The sequence below is a fragment of the Sinohyriopsis cumingii genome, chromosome 15 (assembly GCF_028554795.1).
Source record: "Sinohyriopsis cumingii isolate HCF-2022 chromosome 15, ASM2855479v2, whole genome shotgun sequence".
Classification (NCBI taxonomy): Eukaryota; Metazoa; Mollusca; class Bivalvia; order Unionida; family Unionidae; genus Sinohyriopsis; species Sinohyriopsis cumingii.
Window position 1 is genome coordinate 39,577,907 of NC_142975.1, and position 13,662 is coordinate 39,591,568.

Sequence of the window (13,662 nt, forward strand, 5' to 3'; positions counted from 1 at the left end):
ATTCCTTGGCGATTTTGGGAAAAACATTGTCACCTTTATGACAAAGCGATAGTCCCAAAAAAAGATAAAAGGGTGTGCGTTAAGTCATCGACGTTAGTGTCTGTTCGGTGAATGTCCCGGAACCCACAAGCAAAAATGTCACCCTCCAGAAAACCCCAAGGAAAGAAAAGGAAAGGACTGCCACCACGTTTAGCTAAACATGGGGACATGTTATCTGTCCTGTCCAAAGCTTCTCCACCCCTACGAAAAAAACTCATTCAAACGGCCTCCAAAGAGGTCATCGATACCGTGTGCGAATGTTGTTTGAACGTTTTGAAAGGCACGATCCCTTTGTCCAAACACCAGAAACAATGCTTAGGCAAACATCGTCACGTTCTTCGCCAAAGGATTCGAAAGAAAATTCCCATTCGTCAAAAAAAGAAGATGTTGGTCCAACGTGGAGGCATTTTACCTCTCTTGTTAGGCCCCATACTGAAAGGAGTCTTGGGAACCATGTTGGGAGGACTGGTGGGAGCAAGATAAAAAGGCCCTCGGAAGTCCCAAGATCTCAGAATCGACCCCTGACAACCCCATGGAAGGACGAAAACTAGCTTTAGTGCCTTACAACGATGGATGGAATACCATCGGTGGCAAGAACAACGCACCCCGCATTTACCTCCCAATCCCAATTTGAGCGAGATGTCCCAGTTACAACACGAATTGCAGTCCTTGATGGATCGCCAAGATTTGTCCGAAACAGAAAAATCGCAAAAGTACGGTCAACTCTTGCAACGACTGCAACTCTTTCACCAGAAAGCTTTAGACGAAACAGCTCTATCCACTTTGAAAGATTTTAAGACCTTGATGAAAAGTTCAGCACCATCACCAGTACCAGTACCAGTGGTCAAGACAGAAAAAGGAAAAGAAGAAGAAGAAGAAGGGTTTCAAACTCCACCAGAAAAAGTACGCAAGTTAACAACACCACCTACCTCCAGAATTGGATGGATTAAAAAGATGATGGCCACCCCTTCTTCATCACAAGAGAAAAAGAAAGTGAAGACAGAAGTGAAGACAGAAGTGAAACAAGAAACGATATCCCCCGCTCAGACATCCTCCTCCTCTTCAACACCTATTGCCGGTCGCACACGCAAAGCCTTGCAATCCAAGAAAATACCCCAAGAGAAAAAGAGTAGCCTCTTCCAAGAGTGGGTGCCTTATTAACACACAAACACAAAAAAATGGAAAAAGTCTTAGCCAGCACTTACTACGATCCCTCGCATCCTGCAGGTTACGCAGGAGTTCAAAAATTGTATCGTGCTGCCAAAACTCGACTGAAAAGTCTCCGTTTACCTCAAGTGCAACGATGGTTACAAGAACAAGCTACCTACACTTTACACAAACCCATTCGACGCAAGTTTACCAGAAGTCGCACCTGGGTGGAAGGCATCGATCATCAATGGCAAGCCGATTTAGCCGATGTCTCTCATTTGGCCAGCTACAATCGTGGCTACAAATATTTGTTTTGTGTCATCGACGTCTTTTCCAAATTTGCCTGGGTCGTGCCCTTGACTTCCAAATCGAGCAGCGAGTTAGTGCGAGCCCTGCAACGGGTGTTGAAACAAAGCGGTCGTCACCCTCTTCGATGGCAAACGGACAAAGGCACCGAATTTCTGAACCAAGCTTTCCAAAAAGAAACGTGACATTCATTTTTTTACCACCGAGAATCCCGAAACCAAAGCCAGCATCGTGGAACGTTTTCAACGCACTTTGAAAGAACGCATGTGGAAATATTTTACGCATCACCACACTCTGAAGTACATCGACATCTTACCACACCTGGTGCAAGCGTACAACCAATCTTACCATCGAAGCATTGGACGTGCCCCACAAGACGTGACTCCCGAGAACGAAGTGTTGGTGTTTGAGCGCCTGTTTGGTACGTCCCCGACGAGGGCTGTCCCCAAGAAAAGTGGAGAGTTGGTCGTAGGAGATTGGGTGCGCATTGGCAAAACCAAACGTACTTTCGACAAAGGTTACTTACCTAACTGGACGACCGAACTGTTTCGCGTCACTGGACGAGTGCATGGCCGTCATCCTGCCGTCTATAAATTGGAAGACATGAACGGAGAAGTACTCAAAGGAACGTTTTATTTGCCCGAGTTACAACGTGTCACCAAAAAAGAAGACGAAGTGTACGACATCGAAAGCATTCTCGAACGCAGAACCCGTAAAGTGGGCAAACGACGTGTCAAAGAAGTCAAAGTACGTTGGAAAGGATATCCACCCAGTTTCGATTCTTGGATCGACGCTTCGCAAGTCATCGACTATAAAAAGAAGAAGTGACCATCATGCCCTTTCACACATCAGACGCAGCTACGTCGACCACTCCTTCTTCACCTAGTTCTTCTGTGCAAGATTTACAAAAACAACCCTTGTGGGTGTGGTGTGGAGAACGTGTGCCTAAAACGCAAATCGTCTTTTTCTGCCAAATCTTCGTGGTGTATTGTGTCATCGGGGCAGCCATTGCCAATTTGAGTTTGCAACAAGGAGACAAACAATTGTGGACCATTTTATTGAGCAGTTGCATCGGTTTCCTGCTTCCCAATCCCTCCCTGAAATTCTCCTCGAACGGGAACGTTGTGTCTAGTGCCAGTGCCAGTCACCACTCCAACAACAACAACCACAACCAGAACCCCATTTTGGGCGGAGACACGCCTCTGACATCCACTAACCCCTCGGACAGCCACAGAACTCTGGAATTATGAGTCACGAAAACCAATTTTACTTAACCTTACCCAGTGACAGTTCCATGGAGGTGTTTCCCAACAACACGTTGTGCTGTTACACGGCTAAATTACCTCAAGCCATCCCGTTAGATCACGAAGCCCATTGGGAAGTGGCTTTACTAGAAATGATTCACCCTACACAGATCCAAAACATCACCGAAAAGCAAAACACTTTTGAGGTCGAAATCATGAACCAACAATTACAAGAAGCCATGAATGACATCGGGTTTTCAGGGATCACAAGACCATCCACCAGCAATCCAGCCTTCAAAATCTACACCTTCAAAATTCCAGCAGGGTTTTATTTTAGTGGCCAACATTTGGTGGACACTATTGCGGACAGGTTCGAGTTCACCTTTGGCAAAGCCCTGAACAGAATAAAAAAAAGTGTCACCCTGGAGTACCATAAAGTGGCTCGTCGCATACTGATGAAATTTCAAGATACCCAAACGTTGTCCATCAGTTTTAATCGTGACTTGTTTGATATTTTAGGTGGAGACACAAACATGGCTCCAAATTTTAATCCGAAGATCAACAGCAATACGGAATTTTACAAGTTTTTTCGATTCCCTGTAGAACTGAACCAAGGACTGAATTTAATGTTCGTGTACTCCGATGTGGTGGAGTATAACGTGGTGGGACACACCTCTGTACCGTTACTGCGTGTCATTCCTTTCAAAGTGGATAGTACCACGACCAGTGACCAGGAAGGTGGAAACACCTATCACGTCCACCGGGAATTTGTGCATCCTCATTATTTGCCGGTCAGCAAGTCGTATTTGGACACGGTCAACATTGCTATAAAAGGAGATTTGGGACAAAATATTCCATTCACCAAAGGAAAAGTCACGGTGAAACTCCATTTTCGAAAACGGTTCTCTCACGATTCGTAAGTAAGTCATGTATCCAGTGTACCGAGGGGTTGCACGACAGCGAGGACACGGTTTAGGAGATATGTTAAAATCGGCCTTTCGTTCGGTGGCCCCGGTGTTGAAACCGATGGTGACACGCGGATTGCACGCCTTGAAAGATGCAGCACTGACGCAAGGCAAAGAATTTCTCCAAAATGTCATCATCGACAAACAAAACCCTAAAGAAGCCTTCATGAGGGCAGGCAAAAATGTCTTGCTGCAAACGGGTAAAGACATTTTGGGCCGACGAGACACACCTATAAATGCCCTGCACGCTACCGAGTCAGGCATTCAGCAAGGACAAGGCAGAAAGAGACGACGAAGAAAACACCCTTTCACCAGACTTCAAGCTAGAAAGGCCAAGAAAAGAAGAACCGTTCGAGACTTAGACGTTTTCGATTATTGAGACACAGCAACAAAAAAATGATGCACCGAGAGTCTTGCGCTTGTTCCAAGACGGAACTGGATCTGTTTGCCATGCCCCCCACCATGATGACCATGCAAGAATCCCAATGGGTGGAATTTCACCCCGTCTCCTCATTGACCGATTCCGCTCCCATCGAGTTTGAAATCAAGGGACAGCCCGAAGATTACATCGATCTGAATAGCAGTTACTTGTACTTGAAAGTCAAAGTTCTAGATAAGGATAATCGTGAAGTAGCAGACACTGAGCCAATAGCTCCCGTCAACAATTTCATGCATTCCTTGTTCAGCTCAGTGGACTTGTACTTGAACAACAAACTGGTTAGCAGCAGCATGGATACTTACCCTTACCGTGCCTACCTGGAAAATCTCTTGACGTACGGAATAGATGCCAAGAATACTCATCTCAATGCCTGTGTGCTGTGGGAACCTGATGAAGCGAAGGCATTTGAGGAAACAGATAAAGACAATGACGGCTTTGTGGAAAGACGAAGCAAAATCCTAGGTGGAAAGAGTTTAGAACTGATGGATCGTTTGCATTTGGACATGTGGTTGCAAGAGAAATATTTGCTGAACGGGGTCAATGTCCGCTTGAGACTGAATCGTAGCAGTGCCGCTTTCCATTTGTTGGCTGATACTGCTGCTGGCAATCCTAAAAGCCAAATTTAGAGGCCAAACTCTACGTACGACGCGTGGAAGTGTTACCCAAAGTGGGTAACGACATCAGTCAAACGTTGAGCAGAACGACCGCCAAGTATCCCATCCGACGTGTGGAAGTGAAAACGTTCACCATTCCCAAGGGACAGCATTCTATGATCGAAGATCATCTGTTTCAAGGACAGTTACCCAAGCGTTTAATCCTTGGTATGGTCTCGAATTCAGCCTTCAACGGAGACTTCGCTCAAAATCCTTTCAACTTTCAACACTTCGACGTGAAGAAAATCGAAGTCAGTCGCGATGGCAAGACCTTGTGTACCCGACCTTTCGAACCTGACTTTGATCCCACAAAGATGAATTACTTGAGATCGTACTTGTTCCTGTACGAAGCCACCGGCCAGTTAGGAACCAACACCAGTCACGGCATTACGTACGACGATTACGCAGGAGGTTATGCTTTGTGGGCTTTCGATTTCACTCCAGACCAAGGCAGCGACGAGGGACATTTCCACCCTATAAAATCTGGCCAGATTCGTGTGGAACTTCAGTTTGCAAAAGAACTACCAGCAACAGTGAACGTCATCCTGTATGCAAAATTCGATAATACCATAGAAATCAACAGTTTGAGAGAAGTCATTCTAGATTATTAGAAACCATGGAAGACTGTTATCCCTCTTTACCTAGTGGAGAGACTTTGGAGATGAAATGTGAGGAGACCGTGGAAAAAGAAGAAGAAGAAGTAATCATGATGAAATCGAGATGGCCAGAACAAGAAGCCCATTTAGTCTCCTGTTTTGCCAAACACTTGGTCGACAAAATGACGGAATTGATCAAGAAAAATTGTTATGGATGTCAAAACGATCATCCCAGTCAAATTCAACACGATAAATGCCTGATGTTGAGTCAAGAAGAAAAATTGGACGAGTATCTGGACGAAGCTTGGAGTCTCATCTCGAACAAAGACGTGTTGCACCAGTGGCATAAAGACTTGCGTGAACATTCTTGTCCACCATTAACCACTCAAGAGATCCATCGTATCGAAGCTCTCCTGAATCAGAGTGAGGAAACAGAACGAATAACCGTTTATTCGTCAGACATTTTCAAGCAAAAAGTCAGGATCGAATTGACAACGTATTATTACCTGTGAAGAAGAAAAAACACACAAAACAATGGATACCTGGGAACTTTATTACCTTTTGAACCACAGTTCGTATACGGCTTCTTGGAATCCTGTCGTCTGTGCTAAAGATGAACTCCCTCATCGCAAACCTAAAGACCATCAAGCTTACGTGATCAACACGGACGACAGTCATCTCCCAGGAACCCACTGGGTAGCCGTCTACTTTCCTCAAGAAGGATGTGTGGAATATTTCGATTCGTACGGATTGCCCCCTTTGGAAGACGATATCATTGACTTTATGAGAAGAAATGCTCAGACTACCCGATTCAATAATGTGAAATTACAAGGCACAGATTCCTTGGTGTGTGGACAGTACTGTGTGTATTTTCTGCATCATCGAAGCCTAGGCTATTCCTTAGAACATTTAGTGACTCATTTTGATCCTCGTTCTTCTGCTAGAAACGATGTGAAAGTAGATCGATGGTTTTGTGACCATTATGCTTCTCTTTTGTCTCAAGCTAGGAAACGTAGTGTCCATCAATGGTCTAATGATTTCCAACAGTGGAAATCACAATTTCATTCACAACGTTGTCAGCCCTGTTTAAAGTAGATGGTTAATTGAGAAAAAAATGTTTGTGATTTGAAAAAAAATTGTTTGATGTTATAGTGTTGGATTATTGTTAAAAATGTTAGAGTTGTTGTTTAGTGTTAAGTGATTTTTGAATAAAAAATGTTGTGTTTTGAAAAAATGCTTTTGTCTTTTGTTTAGCTATAAGAATGTTGAATTGATGCTCTTTCATTTCTTACTATCCCTCGCATGAACGTTGCGGCTCGAAAAAACCGTGTGGGGGATGTTTTCCTTCACGTCCGCGCTTTGACTTTAAGAACCGGTTTGTTCCCAGTCTAACCATCCATTGTCGACTCATCCTCCTAAGAAGATGTGCTCCAAACTAGCTAAGCTCAACGAAGCCTACGTGAATTTGCATAGGGTCAGACACAGTCTGATACCGAAGCCAGAAGAAATAGAGAATGTGAGAATGTTAAAAATCACTGAAGACCTGATAGAAGAGCTCTTCAGAGAAGAAGTTAACAGGGAGAAAGAAGAATGGACAGAGAAGTACAGACTTCAAAAACAGCAGCAACAGCAACAACAACAGCAGCAGCAACCTGAAGCTGACAGAGGCTTTGTCGATTGCCGTATCGACACCAAAGAGTTCTTCTTCTCTTTCCGAAGAAGCAGACCTATCGCCAGAAAGTCTATCCTCAGAGGACATCGCATTCTTAGAAACTAAAAAAAGAATGCCATAGCAAACCAAAAAAAAACAGCCCTTTTCAGGGCTACCCAATACTCTAGAAAAGAAATAACTATTAATTTGCCAATGTGTGTAGGTAGGTTAGTGTGAAAATAAGCACTAACTCTTTATGAATAGTGGAAGTGTATGTGTTTGTGTGTTTGTAAGTGCTCACGTAACTTGGTATGGATAGCAGATTAAAATGATGTTAGTTTTTTTTGGCTGTTAGAGGTGTATATTTGGGGTTAGATTGGATTGCTTTGCGTATGTGGATAGTCTATTGAAGTGATTTATAAAAAAATTTAGAATAGTGATGGGTAGCATAAAAAAGTGAGTGAGTGTTTCTTTTAGGTCCGCGCGTTGTTGTTGATTTTGGTCACGATCTAGGTAAGATGAATTTTATGTTTTTAGGGAGATGTTTTCCTTCACGTCCGCGCTTTCAGTATAAATTGAAACTCGTTCGGCAGTCCAGCTACCCTTGTTGATTGATCAACACAGCCAGAAGAATGAATAGCAGAATAGTGAAACTGTTAGAACTCCAGATGCACCTGGAATATGACAGGCGCATAGTAAATGAACTATCAGCGGAGGCTATCGTAGAAGAAGCAAGAACAAAGAACGAAGAGGAGAGAAGACAGAGGGAAGAGGAAGAAAAGAAACTAGAAGAGAGGATGTCATACAATATTCCCGAGACAGAGGATTGGGGTGCTGAAGCGAATCATCCCGCCTCTGCACTCTCAAGACAAAAAGTAAAAAGAGACTGGAGTCAAAGATGCGTGTGCGGCGCCAGGCCTGGAAGGTGCAACCATTAGATAGGTGCATCTGGAGTTAAAAAACAGCCCTTTTAAGGGCTACCCAATACTCTAGAAAAGAAATAACTATCCATTTGCCAATGTGTGTAGGTAGGGTAGTGTGAATATAAACACTAACTCTTTATTTATAGCGAGAGTGTATGAGTTTGTGTGTTTGTGTGTTTTTGTTTGTAAATGATGAAGTAAGTTTGTGTGAATAGTAGATTATGGGTTTATTTATTGATTCTTAGCGTATGTAGAGAGTATAGTTGTGGTTATATTATATGAAATGAGAAAGAAGGGGGATGTTTTCCTTCACGTCCGCGCGATGTTAGGTCATGATCTAGGTAAGATCAATTTTATGTTATTAGGGGGATGTTTTCCTTCACGTCCGCGCTTTCACTATAAGAACCCACAGTGTTTGTTGTTCAAACCATTCTGCAAAGAATAAAAAGAAGATGGCTTCAAACCAAATGGACAAAATACAAACCTTGCAAGACGTTTTAGACAACTTAGGAATAATGGAACAGATGCTAATAAGACTGGTTGAAGACCATTATTCCTATAGTCCCCATCGTGTAAAGATGGAAATTAATAACTTAAGAAAAGCAAAGGACAAGATTAGTTGCGTTATGAAAGAGATAAAGGAGGAGAAGGAGGATGAAGAGGAAAGAATAAGAATACGCAAATGGAACGAAAAAATTGAAAAAGAAGAAGAAAATGAAAAGAGGAAGAAAGAAGAGGAGGAAGAGAAGAAGAAAGAAGAAGAAGAGGAGAAGAAAAAAAAGAAAGGGAAGAAGAGTGTAGGAGATAAAATAAGAACTTGGTTGAGAAAAAGAAGAAATTAGAAGAAGAAGAAAACCCAAAGGCCCTTTTCAGGGCCCCCATATTTCTCGAAAAGAGATAGCCTTTGAATTGCCTACCCCTTTTTTATTTTATTTTATTTTTAAAAAAAATAGAGACCCTCCCTGTTTCAATTTTACATAGACCCTATACAGTCCCAAGGGTTTTTTGGCCATGTTAAATTTACATAGACCCTATACAGTCCCATAGGTTTTTGGCCATGTTAATTCCCATAGACCCTATATTGTCCCAGGGTTTTTGGCCATGTTAATTCCCATAGACCCTATATGTTCCCACGATTTTTCTCCATGTTAAATTTACATAGACCCTATATGTTCCCAAGGGTGTTTTTAATGATAAATCCCATAGACCCTATAAGATCCCCCTTCACTACTAACATGAAAACAAAATGTGCTCTGCAATAAGGTAGATGCTACGTTTACCAGTCGCTGTTATTCTAAACAAAATTTTAAAAACGTAACTCATTTTTGGAACTTAATATTATTTTCCTTTATCAGATAATGATAATATTATCATTTCGGGATACATTTGATGTAAAGCATTATTTGCCGTTTTATGCGGTTTTGTAAATTGAGACAAATCTTAGTTGCAGACAGACCACCAATATGAAAAAGCACCAATACAGTTAAAACTTGCAGAAGCATGAATGAATATATGCCCCTCGTAGTACATATTTTTCAACTGCTACCAACAAGTTACAAATAAATATATCAGCGGAAGTATCTCATCATACACAGGCTTAAACTGTCAACCTTTTGTTTATTTATAACTGAATCGTAGGGCTGTTTATGACCCGTTAGAATTCGTGCTTAAAGTTTGATGCTAAAAAAGTATATCAATACTGTACTCATGCAACTCTAAGAATTTTCAGAGACGTGCACTTAGCGTCTAACGTACAGTTCACTGGCTTGGTTATTGCCTGTTGTTAAAACCTGAAGTTTGTCTTTATGGAATTACTTCAGAATACATGAACAAAAAAGAAAAGTGAAAAATCAGTGCATCATTCCTGTCGAATGGAGTATTTTATCATCATAGTCCTATTGAATTTTCAAGTTCAAGATTGTCAGAATCAAGTAATATAAATCAATTGCAGTGTTTTGCAGATGCGACAATTTACTTATTTAAAGACAAATATCATAAAAAGGTATAAACTAGTATACCCATATATTAAAAACATGACTCAAATAAACACTGTTACTACAAAGTATACATGTAAGGTTTCTAAATTCTTTTAATGAGATTCTCTCATTGAGGTATGTCATATAGGAAATAAACGTTTTTGAAGCTAATGAGCTGTTTCATGCTTTAAACCTTTATTATTCCTTTTTCATTGCATGTTTTACTTGTTAATTCTTGCCAGAGAAGATTCTGACCAAGCATTATTCTAAGAAAAATACATTCCATAAATAGGTATATATTGTACCACCAACCTAGTCAACCCACATTACCACGTTATCTGTTCCCTTAATGCATCTTAAAACACGAGTATGCTCATTTACACGAAAATCAGTATATTATAAAATGTTGAAACTTGATATAAAATAATGGTAAAACACATACAAACTTCAATTACACAAAAGTCAGTATATTATAAAATGTTGAAACTTGATGTAAAATAATAATAAAACACACACAAACTTTAATTACACGAAAATCGGTACATTATAAAATGTTGAAACTAAACTAACGGTAAAACACACACAAACTTTAATTCAAAAAATCATCTCTGACACTTAAAAACACAATCATGCAAATTCCCAATCTTCTCACAGTACACCACTCCCCAACTTGCACATACTTGATGAAAATGACCGTACTGTGTAGTGACACTTTAAACAAACACTCAGTATTTCTTTAACTGACACAGTATGACTATTACAACGAAAATACTTGTGATGACACAGCTTGAATTAACTGATTTAGTGCTATTTCTCTATTGCCAAAGCATTTTTGTATTACTTTCGCCATCTTGAATTTCTCCATTTCTATCGACCATTAAACGGTGCGTGTGTGCCAGGCCTAGTGTGTGGATCATCATGACAGGCGAGGGTACCAGGCTACTATTTTTCAAGCATTCCTTGCCTCATTTTTAACCTCACATTATGGAGTTTGTCCTATGAAATGTCCTTTTTATTCAGGAGAATATAACGCCTGATCCTCAAATTGGATATATAACAATTCACACATTTCCTGTGCAATAAAATAATGTTCACTGAACATTATATACCAGTGATATCTGGCATTGTACAGTCTGATTGCACCGCTAATGTTCGCAAACATTGGCAACACAATTCATGTTCCTAAGACTGGTCAGTTGATATCTTGCTTGAAATATAAAGTCAGCTCTGCCATACCACACACACACACACACACACACACACACGCGCGCGCGCGCACACACACTCATACACACACGTGTGTGCACTCATAATGGTTGTGACTTGCACCCGTGTTCATATGGATGAAACGTGTCTAAAAACTTAAACAAGATGACCATGTCATTAATTGAAATTATGCAGACAAATGTGGACAACGGTCCCCAGAGTACAAACGTAACATTACTCTACAAGAACATGTACAAGCGTAACAGTTCCCTAAGAGGACATTATCAAACATTCCCTAGTGTGCAAACATTGCATTTCTCAATAAAAAAAAATTCCAAGCAGTATCCTGTATAAATTAATTGTTGCAGGCCCCCAATATAATATCAAACAGTTCCCAGTGCGCAGACGCTGCAGTTCTCTAGAGAAAAAAAAAATATAAAACAGTTCCCAGTGTGCAGACGTTGCAGTTCTCTAGAAAAGAAAACCCCATTATCGCACAGTACACAGAGTACAAATGTTGCAGTCCCTTAAAATAACGTTATCATACTATCCCAATAAAGAACGCTGTTGTACACATTTCTGCCTCATCTCTCAAAACATAACGAACAAGATGACGTGCAAGATAAACATTTATAAGACGCACGCTGATTCATGTTTTTGTCGGCCTGTCATGTGACCTTTATGTAGACAAGTGATTCGCTTGGTCATGTAACGAAAGTAAAAAACAATAACAACTAAAATCAAAATATAAACAAGATTCTCCTACACTCAGTGCTGCGTTCAAACATGTGCAACATTATGAGCAAACGCCCTCCTTTCTCACACAAAATACATAACCCTTTCACTGTCCCCAAAAGGCTGTATTCTCACTAGATGAATTGAATTGTAGAAAAACATCGTTCGTGAAATGTTTAACAAACAATCTGATTAAAGTCACATCCACACTTTCAACATCCTTACAAATTTAAAGCTTTAAGACCAACGCCATCTCTTCCTCTGCAATGTCGACAAACAAAATTTTCTTCTGCAAAATCATTTCAAACTAGAATTATTACACTTTCTATCTGGCATTATAAAATCACCGAAATTTAAGGTCCACGAGAATGTTTTCGCTAGACAAGCGGACTTGAACATTCAGCGCTATACAAACCCCACACGTTTTTATCGAGAAATGTAAGCTATGTACCTGAAATTATAAGTTAACGAAATTATAATTCTAAATGGAGATAAATATAACGGAGAAAAGCGCATACCACAGGATCCTCTTAGATTTTTATACATTGGTATCAATTTATAATTATAATTTCAACACTAATTTTTTTATATTTTGGATCAACCGCAACCGTAATAGGGCCAGACTTAAATGGACAGTATAAAAAATGTTATTTCACTTTCATAAAATTAAAAACAAATTCTCGACAAACTGAAAGTGTTGTTCCGTTTTCTGATGCTGGCTGATTATTCCGTGTTTTATTAATTTTTATTATATTAATAGAACATTGCGGTATTTAGACCGAGAAACGTGCAGGGTTGTCTCGATCTGAAAAAAGTGTCGTGAAATATTCACATGTTACGAACCATGAGGAGGAAATATCACCTTGTTACCGGTCATACGACACTTGTAGAGAGCTTGTAGGCATCTCGAGTGAAGATCAAAGTAAGGTAATAGCAGGTATAAAGCTCACCTGTTTAATGTAGACTTGCAGTAAGTAAGTCAGCATCGACAAGAGGTGTGCGCTTCAAACAGGTAGGGAAATTTGTCTCTTCTTTCATACATAGGAAAACGCCATTCATATTTTGTAGCACCAAAAAGGAATATACATAGTGTCAAGGATCTCAATGATGTTGAAAGTTAAACGTTCTTTGAAGGAATTTAGTATCAAAACTTCATCTAGCAGCGAGTCCTATATAAAAATTACTGTAGATTAAAGAATTTTATTTAAAAAAAGTACCAAAATAACTATAGCTTTCATCAGATTTAATTGCTGTTATAATTCTTGCTGAAATGCCTGTAAGGATATGATATCATGCTCTCTCTCTCTAGTAACATCTAATCTTTTGGATTCAGTTGTTCTTCGTGTTTTGTTTTATTGTTGTTCTTTATCTTTAGTTTGTCAATTTCTTATTCCGATTTTTAAAACAATTGTAACACACGGGAAAGGCATTAATACATCGTTTCCAATCCCAAATTGCCACATATTCATCAATGAAATAGCAATGTCAAAGTATTATTTTTTAATTTAAAAATCTTTACTTGAGGTAATATAGTTGTTCTCAAAGTTCAGAAGATATAGCCAAAATCCTTTAGTGATAGTGGGGTTTGTTCTCTGAGCTTGTTTAATAAGTACATTCTAGCATTCTTGTTAAGTTAAACAGCTAATTTAGTGACATGGGAAGCACACAAATGAAATTGATCATCGTGCTTAAAATGTATGTATAAAATACTATATTATCGGACCGAAACCTTATTGGGAGCCCTCAAAATATTCTATTGTGCTAAAAAAAAAAAAAAAAA